Below are 12012 nucleotides of genomic sequence, written 5' to 3'. Positions count from 1 at the left end.
TTTTAAGAAATGACCTTGATGCAAAAACACAGAATAAGGTGTAACATTCTTGAGTTATTCCGAACTTGCTCAGCTATCATTTGAACCCATAATAACTAGCATGTCTAAACCTTGAGCTAGGATATGACTTCTTCTTTCCTTACTTCTTCTTTCCTTACTTCTTCTTTCCTTTTCACGAACTAAACCTTAGAGGTTGTCATGTCATGCATCGTATTTTAACCATGAAAACTCTTGCGAAGTAACTCTTAATTTTCTCCCCATGAGTACATAGGTGGCGTTGTCATAATCGTGGCATCCTGCTAGTAAATCGTGGTGCAGGGCATCTCATTTAGGTGAGAGAGATAATAAGTTCATCATGGAATCCTGCTCATGGTGCATATACCATAGCATCCTACCTTAAGAGAAATAGGGGCCTCGCGGTACACTTCGTGAAGTGAGATAATGGTTACTTTAGGCATGGATCCTAGCAACTTGTTAAGCATGATGTTTGCATTAACCTAGGTATTTTCTTGAATTCTTGGTGATCCTAGGTTTAAGCATAACGTCTTGGGTCAAACTTGGAACTTATAAGTTCTTAGGAATAGCCCAGCATGTTATTGTGCACGTAGTATCTATTAGAGACCAAGGGTACATCTGGAGAATCTATTATTTCAGGGATACCACTTTAGTTATCCTAGGAGGTAAAGTCATATGGATCGTGATGAGCATTTTCTCCCATATCTTGGTTTCGCTAACTAAAGTTTTCCAATAACTCCCAAACTTCATTACCTTATATAACCTCTCGGGATAAGGATTCATACAACATTTCATAAAATAAGATCTACTAAGAAAACTCGAGAAAATGTCAAATTTCGAGTTGACTTGGACAGTTTAGTTGAACTGACCGTATCATCGTTTTCTTCCTCTGAACAGGAAGAAGATGCGCATTTTTCGCATCGCCGCCATCTGAAACTCGGCCTGTACAGCCACATTTACAGCGTTTCTTTCCTCGATTTCTTCGTGAAACTTAAAGATGGATGTTACAAGAAAGGGCTAGGGATTTATTTGATAACTTCTCGTGGATCGTAGCCTAAGATATTCGTTACCAAAGTTCATCCAAAATCTGATTTATCGCTGGAGATAAAACAAAGGATTTCTTATTGGGTAGCCGATTCTAGGGGTTTCAAGGCCCTATTTCTTCATTAAACACTTCCATATCCTATCTTCAGGCTAAAGGAATTGGTTTGGAGGAATATCTTTGAGTGTAGGACCTTAATTTCCAAAAATCATTATCGGTATGCAACTCGCTCGAAATGCCAGATTTTTGATCTCATGGGTAGCTTGTTCTACGATGTCTCAGCTCTCGATTCCTTCATCAAGTTTACTCAACATCTTCCTCTGAAGCTAGAGGAATCCTTAATTTGAAGGAAAAGAGATCGTAGATAGGAATTTTGACCCTTATCCCCAATTTAATTTCGAAACCTATTTTCTTCAATTTGGCACGCTCTCGAGGTTATTTTTCTTCATGGTCTTCTATGGAAGCATTCCTTGGAGGTGCAGAAACTGATTGGAATCATTCTTGCTCTTCGAGTCATCATGTATCCTCGAATTGGATTTTCAAGTTTTTCTTGAAGTTCTTCAATGGTGGATTGAATTGGGGGAATGGTTTCTGGGCACTTTCAACACTCTATTCCTTCATAGAACTTGTGGGTAATCTTGTTGAGAAACTGTAGGAATAAGTTTGAAGAGAAATGGTGGAGGATTGCTCTCGAATTTGGAAGAAATCTGAGAGTAGGAGACCCATAATCTAAACGCTTATTGCCTTCGATTTGGGTATCGGCCTTTCTCGATTCTTATTCCGTATTGTTGCTCCTACTTCAGACTTTATAGGAGGAGCTTAAACCGACATTGAGAGCTCCAGATTCTTCGTTATTTAGAAGTTTGAAGAGAAATGGTGGAGGACTGCTCTCGAATTTGCAAGAAATCTGAGAGTAGGAGATCCACAATCTAAATGCTTATTACCTTCAATTGGGGGATTGACCTTTCTCGATTCTTATTCCGTATTGTTGCTCCTACTTCCGACCTTATAGGAGGAGCTTAAACCGACATTGAGAGCTCCAGAATCTTCATTATTTAGAGTTCAAACTTTCTGGATAATTTTTTGGAGATATCAACTCCGATCATAGCCTTACCGACCATGGCTTTGAATACAAGTCGTTGGACGTGATGATCCGTGCGTGTTCGTTCTAGATCATATCAAATTTTGGAGGAGATCTGACGGTTGAGATTTGAGTTCGAAAGATTTTTCCCGGATGGTCACGGTAGATGTTCTGATTCGAATTAGAGTGGTATTTCTGTAATTATCCAGTCTTCTAGGGGTATTTTGGTAATTTTCCACTTTCTGAATATTTTATTATTTTTTTTCTCAAAAAATCCATAATTTTTCTACAAATTTCTCATCCCTCTTTTATCATTTTTCCCTTTTTTGAATCTTGAGATTCCTTCTAGATAAGAAATTACAAATCGGGAAAGATTCTTGATAATTGATAAAATGACTTTTTTGCCCTTTTGATTTACTTTTTCCTTTCCAATCTTTTTGAAAAGGCCTTTTAACTCCTTGCAATTACTTGTTAAGGTACACGAGTGACCTGACTAAGTCCTTTGTTCTTGCTTAATCCTTTAATTTTTTTCCTTTCTATGCTTTGGGTCTTTCATGAGTGGCTTATTCTTATGGGAGATAATTTCCTTCATTTTTGGGGTATACTCGTTACAAACACAAAATAAGAAGCAGACTCAAAAGAAGAACAAAAAATACTAGATTAAAAACAGAGGTTAGTCCATGGCCCACACTCCAAAGTCCGCTCTCATCCATGACCAACTCTTAGTTACTTGAAAAAAAATGAACAACATGGAGTGAGTAAAACTTAGTAAGTAGCCAACTAGTAGGTTATTAATCGCGACCATAAGTGGGGATATTATTTCTTGTTATGTTTTCAGGATCTTATACTGATCTTGAAAACCTTCCCCTAAAATAACCTTCAATTTTCTCCCCATGAACACAATCTTCTTCCCATCTATCTTTTTTAAACACTTTTGAAAGTTAAAAAATAGTTTTGAAGTTTTTTTTTTTTTTTTTTTTTGGAAAATTCAACCGTATTTTTTTTAAAAAAAATTATGAGTATGTTTTTTAGATAAAATGCAAAGTTCAATTGTATTTTTATTAATTTAGATTATAATTTAAAAAAAAAAAATACAAAGTTTTGTTGATTAAGTTAATATTAATATTATTAAAATACATAACACCACATCAAAATTAATTTATTCAGACTAAAATTAAAACTAAAAAATCAATTTATTTTAAATTTAAAAATTAATTTATTTTAAAACTCAAAAGTATACTTTGTTTGACTAAAACATCCCTTATCCCAACCATAAAGAATTTTATTCCAAGCTCTCTTCTAATAGACAAACGATTTATTAACCTCTGTTGTAAGATTTCACTTCATCAATTTAAGTAGCATTCAACTATAAATATCGAATTTTAAAGTATTCCTCGACATAGTAAATCTGTTGAAACTATCTATCAAAGGTATTCCATAATGAGTTGTGGAGAAGTGTTTCCTTCAATTCAAATTTCAATTAAGGATGTCAATGACAAAAAAGTGCAAGAGGCTAGAAGGTTTGTAGTGGAAGAAAATAACAAGAGTCATGGACATCGTTTCATTTACAAACTGTATCATGTGTCTTATTCATGGTTACTAAAATCTCGTTGAATTGGTGCACCTTTCACATCAGAGACATTTGTGCCTTAAACCGAGCTCTTTGCAATAGCGAACTTATTAAAAACTCTTTGCTTGCTGCAACATTTGCTTGACATAATTGGACCAAAGGACGGTATGGACGACCATAGCTCACTGTATTTGTCTCCAATCATAAAGTGTGACGTCAGATCTTTGTTCATACCATATTCATTAACTAAACATGGCAAGAAATTTTTTATGTTTTGACTAGCATGCCATATTCATATTCTGTTGTTCTTATATATCTTTAGTTACTTGTGATTAAAGCAAAGAAGTATAGACATGGTTTCCAACCAACCCTTCCTTTATAAGTTAGTTCGACGAATGGGTCTTTGTTATCAATTTATTGTTAACCAGTTTCCAACCAACCCTTCCTTTATAAATTAGTTAATGCTATATTTTTCTTATATTGACCCTAATATCTCTCAACCAAATGCATTAGTTGAAAATGTATTTAATATTTTTCTTTTGTCCTTTTCTTTTTTAGAAGGGTCTTATGTCTTCATTCCATTTGAAAAATGATATTTTGTTTGGTAATTTTAAACTCATTATTTTTGTTTGTTCATTCCACCTAATTTGTAAAAAAAAAATCATACCACTAGACCAAATGCCCTTATAGTGGATCTTTCATTTTTAGTTGCCGTGTGTATATGTTTTCCGCACCTCAATATATGAAATTTATCCACATATTTTTGTACTTTAGAACCTACTATTATTGTCATGTTAACTTCACATGGTCTATCACACGGTTGAAGCAGCATTGCCACTAGAGCCCATGCATTCCTTTGGGATAGATATGTTAAAAATTAGGCCCATTTGATAACTATATATTTTTTTTATTTCAAAATGATGTGTTTTATCCTTTTATAAATATATTAAAAAAAAAACATTTGAATTTTAAGCAAAATTTCACACCAAACTAAGTTTTATTTATTTATTTTTTCTTTATTTTAGTTTTCCAAACATAGATTTTTGTGGAGTGGCTAGTTTTCAAAACTACTTCTTTGCTACAATTGAACAATATTTATATTGTAAAATAGGATTAACTTCCTTTAAGTTTATGTAGTTTCTTTTTATTACTATGTTTACTTGTTGAACTTGACCTTCAACTGGATTATCACATTAACAATTTGAATCAAATAAAGTGACATTAACCATTTGAATCACCTCAACCCCAGTTGTTGAACTTGACCAAATGTCTATAACATAACACTAACAAAGGTACAAAGTAACACAAACAAAGATACAAAGTAACAAAAACAAAGGTACAAAGTAACACTAACAAAGGTACAAAGTTCATAAAAGTCTTTTTAATCTAAAATACCATTGAACTTGACCATTATAGTGCCCCTCAAACGTAGGTAAAGTTTAAATTCGGGTCTCCTTTTCAAACTCACTCGGGTGCTCATCTCAACCATGATGGCTTTCAACAAGAGAGACCTCGAAAATAGCCGGATTATCGCATTAACCATTTGAATCACCTAAACCCCACTCATTGAAATTGAAACAAATATCTATAACATAACACTAACATAGGTACGATGTTCATAAAAGTCTTTTTAATCTAAGATACTATTGAACTTGACCATTAAAGTTCCCCTCAAAATGAGGTAAAGTTTAAATATAATTGGTGACAAAAGATGAAACTATAAAATAAAAAGAAATAAGAAAATAATATTCCATTTTAGAGAATCAAACCAGAATCTCCTAGGTGAAAGCCAAATATCCAAACTGTTGGACAACAATGAATTTTTTGTGTAGTTGTCCTAAAGTCTTTTGTCTAATCGCTGAAGAGTTTTATTATGATGTTTTAGGTAATGTCTAACTCTTCGACACGTCGTTTCATGTGTGTGATAGATTTCTCAGAGTTACCGCGACGTTTCGAGCTATTTGATCGTGTGGCTGTTTCTTCAAAAGGGTCAACATCAAACGTCAGGTCTTTGATTGGCAACCCATCCAGAGGAGCGTCGATTGCATCGATTCCATCAACAGTCTTCCCATGAGTTTATGGTGCATGACCCATTTTTTATACCATTCACCTTCGAGCGCCAACATAGTTTTGCATCGTCCATGAGATGCATTGCGACCAACGTAACTCTTAGGTCCTATGAGCAAGTTCCAGTAACCTTCAAGTATTGTTCTACGTCAAAAATAAAGCTTTTTAATTCCTTAGCATCCCGATTTCCATTTAAGGGGTTGTGTTCTTGGATTTTAAGTTTGTTAAGCCCACATGAACTTGGCTTGAGGTATGGTTCTCTACTGCCAAACTTGTCAAACTCACTCGAGTGCTCATCTCAACCATGATGTCGTTCAAACTTTGGTGATGACGTATCCTAGAAAAGCCAACTTAAAAAAAAATAGGTTCTCTAAATTACGTGTCTTATATCCTTCAAGATATCAGGCACATTTACAAATTTCTTGATGAGTGTGTTCAAAATAATACAAAGTCTTGATTTGTAAGGGATATATCTACAACAAAAAAAAAAATCAAATCATTAGTCAAATAAACTCTTTGCTTAAGTCTTATTTCAAATTTAGTTTTAGAAAAAAAAAAAGGGAATAATCTTGTTTCAAACAAAAAAAAAATTTTGCTAGATAGAAGTAAGTTTTGTTGTGGTTTGATTTTAAAATTCTACCTATAAAAGAAGTTGAAAACACCTTGGAGATTACCTATGGGAGAGTTTCTAACAAAGTCTCTCTTCTCAAACTGATACTACCTATAAAAGAAGTTGAAAACACCTTGTGAAAGTCTCTAAGGATACTGCGACCTCTAGCTTTGCAAAATCCAGTGTTGTTGGTGCTTATCAAAATCGCTGCCAGAATAAAGTTTAACAAGTGGTTCTATGGTGTAGTGGTTAGCACTTTCGACTTTGAATCTAACGACCTGTGTTTAATTCCCGATAGGCAATCCACAAATTTATACAAAATTGGTTCATAGCCGATTCGGTAGGGTCACTTTTGGACCGATAATCTGTATAAGGGGTCACTAAGGTTGAGATCATACAAAATGGGTTCATAGCTCAATGTTAGAGCATTTGATTGCAGATCAAGAGGTCACCAATTCGAACATAGTTGGGCCCTTCTATCTTGGATAGAAATTTGTTACACTTTTTGGACCGACACTATGTCTAAGGGGTCACAAATGTTAAAATCCTACAAAATGGATCCATGGCTCAGTGGTAGAGAATTTGACCGATCACCCGTTTGAACTTGGTTGGGCCCTTTTATTTTGGACAGACACTTTTTACACTTTTGGACTGACACTCTATAGAAGGGGTCACTAAGGTTGAAATCATATAAAATGGGTCCATAGCTTAGTGGTAGAGCATTTGACTGCAGATCAAGAGGTCATCAATTTGAATCTGGGTAGGCCCTTTTTATTTTGGACAGACACTTTGTTCGATTTACTCCCGACCATCGAGTGTCTAAAGGAAAAGAAATAAGAATAATTACCGATTCCAAACCTTATTCCAAAGTCCTAGTGTGGTATCCAAGTACCCACTATGAACATGGTTAAAAACTTAGCACCACTATTCTCGGACAAGAACCAAGAAATCATTAAGAAAATAGTGTGGTCTTATCCAAGCACCCACTATGAACATGGTTAAAAACTTAGCACCACTATTCTCGGACAAGAACCAAGAAATCATTAAGAAAATAGTGTGGTCTTAGCGCCACTATATAATATGGTAGAGAAATAAAAAAATGTTACCCTCATTTGTGTGGTGCTGCCATAAGTGATCAATAGAAATATTTTAAGCACTTTTCTCTTGTACTCCTTATAATTTTACCTTTTAAGGTGGTAAATATTTGTGGGTTTTAAGCACTTTTCTCTTGTACTCCTTATAATTTTACCTTTTAAGGTTGTAAATATTTGTGCACGGGTGACTATTATGATTATCAGTCAACTGAGTAATAGAAATATTTTAAGCACTTTTCTCTTGTACTCCTTATAATTTTACCTTTTAAGGTTGTAAATATTTGTAGGTTTTAAGCACTTTTCTCTTGTACTCCTTGTAATTTTACCTTTTAAGGTTGTAAATATTTGTGCACGGGTGACTATTATGATTATCAGTCAACTGAGTTAAATGGAAATAAATTTTGAAGATGAAATTAAAGTATTAATTCTGATGTCATCTTTACCTGTGTTTTGGGATTTTGTTATTAATGAGATTCAATCTAATGCAATTAGTAATTCACAATGATAAAATTCAAAATACTTGACAAAAAAGAATGGTCAACATAAGATATTTGAAACAAATAAATATTTTGTCCTATATTAAATCACTCATTTGAAATTCCTTAATAATAACCCTTCTTACATCTTTTATAGAGAAAAGTTCCTTAAATAGAAGTCTTATTAGATACTTCTAAGCATTTAGAGATCAACTAGACACAAAGCTAAACATTCTAAAAAAAATTAGGGGTTAAACTTTTCCGTTAACGTAATTTAAGAAACTTATGATTTTTATATTCTCAAGAGTTTAATTGAGCTAGGTCGATTCAATCTAGTGGACCCAAGAATTGAACCGAACCAAACCAACTAGTTAGTAACATGATTTAGTGTAAGCATTTTGACGCAAAGTAGAAGCAATAATGGAGGGTTTGCAATAATATAGTTTTCACCCCTTGTTTCTCGAGTGAATATTGAAATAATATGGTTTTCCTGTTAAGTTTTGCACGGAAGAAAGAAAGACTGGGATGTAAAGTATTATTTCAATTTGTTTGTAATATACAACAATATATAAATTAATTATAAGAAATATATAAAATTATATGTTCTCCAAGGGCTTCAATCAACACTAGAGGGTTACTTTTGCAATCACTCTAAAGGTGCTCAAGATCACAACGTGTTAGATAAAATAGCTCTAGAACTTTGAATCCAATAACTTGAGTTTGACTCGTGATAGAATCTCTCTTCTTGTGGAATCTGCATAAAATAGGAAAACCATTCCAAAATCAATTTTTACAAGGGGTTCTATGGTGTAGTGGTTAGCACTTTGGACTTTGAATCCAACGACCTGGGTTCAACTCTCGGTAGGACCTTTTTAAGAAATGACCTTGATGCGAAAACACAGAATAAGGAACGACAACACAAGACATTTTAAAACAAAAGGGTGTTTCCTAGCATTCGATGCGAAAACACAAATTCTCTCGAGGCATAAGGTGTAACATTCTTGAGTTATTCCGAACTTGCTCCGCCATCATTTGAGCCCATAATAACTAGCATGAGTTTTCGGTTCCGAACTTGCTCCAAACAAGTTATTCCGAACTTGCTCCGCTCCGCTATCATTTGAATCCATAATAACTAGCATGAGTTTTCGCTTCCGAACTTGCTCCAAACAATATCATTTGAACCCATAATAACTAGCATGAGTTTTAGGTTCCGAACTTGCTCCAAACAACTTGAAATCTTGAATTTATTCTCATGTCATATAAAATAGACCCTTACAGAAAATAGTTGGTAATTTGGAGTATGTCTAAACCTTGAGCTAGGATATGACTTCTTGTTTTGTTTGGAGCATGTCTAAACCTTGAGCTAGGATATGACTTCTTGTTTCGTTTTCAGGAACTAAACCTTAGAGGTTGTCATGTCATGCATCGTATTTTAACCATGAAAACTATTGCAAAGTAACTCTTAATTTTCTCCCCATGAGTGCATAGGTGGCGTTGTCATAATCGTGGCATCCTGCTAGCAAATCGTGGTGCAGGGCATCTCATTTAGGTGAGGGAGATAATAAGTTCATCATGGAATCATGCTCATGGTACATATACCAAAGCATCCCACCTAAAGAGAAATAGGGGCCTCACGGCAGTGATGAGCATTTTCTCCCATATCTTGGTTTCGCTAACTAAAGTTTTCCAATAACTCCCAAACTTCATTACCTTATATAACCTCTCGGGATAAGGATTCATACAACATTTCATAAAATAAGATCTACTGAGAAAACTCGAGAAAAGGTCAAATTTTGAGTTGACTTGGACAGTTTAGTTGAACTGGACGTATCATCGTTTTCTTCCTCTGAAAAGGAAGAAGATGCGCATTTTTCGCATCGCCACCATCTGAAACTCGGCCTGTATAGCCACATTTATAGCGTTTCTCTCCTCGATTTCTTCGTGAAACTTACAGATGGATGTTACAAGAAAGGGTTAGGGATTTATTTGATAACTTCTCGTGGATCGTAGCCTAAGATATTCGTTACCAAAGTTCATCCAAAATCTTATTTATCGCTGGAGATAAAACAAAGGATTTCTTATTGGGTAGCCGATTCTAGGGGTTTCAAGGCCCTATTTCTTCATTGAACCTATTCCATGTCCTATCTTTAGGCGAAAGGAATTGGTTTGGAGGAACGTCTTTGAGTGTAGGACCTTAATTTCCAAAAATTGTTCTCGGTATGCAACACACTCGAAACGCTAGATTTTCTATCTCATGGGTAGCTTGTTCTATGATGTCTCAACTCTCGATTCCTTCATCAAGTTTACTCAACATCTTCCTCTGAAGCTAGAGGAATCCTTAATTTGAAGGAAAAGAGATCGTAGATAGGAATTTTGACTCTTATCCCCAATTTAATTTCGAAACCTATTTTCTTCAATTTGGCACGCTCTCGAGGTTATTTTTCTTCGTGGTCTTCTATGGAAGCATTCCTTGGAGGTACAGAAACTGATTGGAATCATTCTTGCTCGACGAGTCATCAGGCATCCTCGAATTGGATTTCCAAGTTTTTCTTGAAGTTCTTCAATGGCGGATTGAATTGGGGGAATGGTTTCTGGGGACTTTCAGCACTCTATTCCTTCATAGAACTTGTGGGTAATCTTTTGAGAAACTGTAGGAATAAGTTTGAAGAGAAATGGTGGAGGATTGCTCTCGAATTTGGAAGAAATCTGAGAGTAGGAGATCCATAATCTAAACGCTTATTGCCTTCGACTTGGGGATCGACCTTTCTCGATTCTTATTCCGTATTGTTGCTCCTACTTCAGACTTTATAGGAGGAGATTAAACCGACATTGAGAGCTCTAGATTCTTCGTTATTTAAAAGTTTGAAGAGAAATGGTGGAGGATTGCTCTCGAATTTGGAAGAAATCTGAGAGTAGGAGATCCACCATCTAAATGCTTATTGCCTTCAATTGGGGGATTGAACTTTCTCGATTCTTATTCCGTATTGTTGCTCCTACTTTCGACCTTATAGGAGGAGCTTAAACTGACATTGAGAGCTCCAGAATCTTCGTTATTTAGAGTTCAAACTTTATGGATAATTTTTTGAAGATATCAACTCCGATCATAGCCTTACCGACCTTGGCTTTGAATACAAGTCGTTGGACGTGATGATCCGTGGGTGTTCGTTCTGGATCATATCAAATTTTGGACGAGATCTGACGGTTGAGATTTGAGTTCGAAATATTTTTCCCGGATGGTCATGGTAGATGCTCTGATTCGAATTAGAGTGGTATTTCTGTAATTATCCAGTCTTCCAGGGGTATTTTGGTAATTTGCCACTTCCTGAATATTTTATTATTTTTTTCTCGAAAAATCCATAATTTTCTACAAATTTCTCATCGCTCTTTTATCATTTTTCCCTTTTTTTGAATCTTGAGATTCCTTCTAGATAAGGAATTACAAATCGGGAAAGATTCTTGATAATTGATAAAATAACTTTTTTGCCCTTTGTATTTACTTTTTCCTCTCCAATCTTTTTCAAAAGGCCTTTTAACTCCTTGCAATCACTTGTTAAGGTACACGGGTGACCTGACTAAGTCCTTTGTTCTTGCTTAATCCTTTAATTTTTTTCCTTTCTATGCTTTGGGTCTTTCATGAGTGGCTTATTCTTATGGAAGATAATTTCCTTCATTTTTGGGGTGTTACATATACATACTCGTTACAAACACAAAATAAGATGCAGACTCAAAAGAAGAACAAAAAATACTAGATTAAAAACAGAGGTTAGTTCATGGCCCACACTCCAAAGTCCGCTCTCATCCATGACCAACTCCTAGTTACATGAAAAAAAATGATAAACATGGAGTGAGTAAAACTTAGTAAGTAGCCTACTAGTAGGTTCTCAATCGCGACCATAAGCTAGGATATTACTTCTTGTTATGTTTTGAGGATCTTATACTGATCTTGAAAACCTTCCCCTAAAATAACCTTCAATTTTCTCCCATGAACACAATCTTCTCCCCATCTATCTTTTTTAAACACTTTTGAAAGTTAAAAGAGTAGTTTTGAAGTTTTTTT

At 34.8% G+C, this 12012-nt stretch overlaps 1 non-coding gene across 1 annotated transcript; it reads left to right on the top strand.

Moving 5' to 3' along the window:
- Window positions 1-8753: 8753 nt before the first annotated feature.
- TRNAQ-UUG (transfer RNA glutamine (anticodon UUG)) lies at window positions 8754-8825 on the top strand. The gene has a single exon. It is a non-coding gene; the product is annotated as a tRNA-Gln (tRNA).
- Window positions 8826-12012: the final 3187 nt, after the last annotated feature.

The sequence above is a fragment of the Cucurbita pepo genome, chromosome 10 (assembly GCF_057944985.1).
Source record: "Cucurbita pepo subsp. pepo isolate OVF chromosome 10, ASM5794498v1, whole genome shotgun sequence".
Classification (NCBI taxonomy): Eukaryota; Viridiplantae; Streptophyta; class Magnoliopsida; order Cucurbitales; family Cucurbitaceae; genus Cucurbita; species Cucurbita pepo.
Note: the sequence above shows the minus strand (reverse complement) of the source record. Positions and strands in the feature narration are given on the sequence as shown.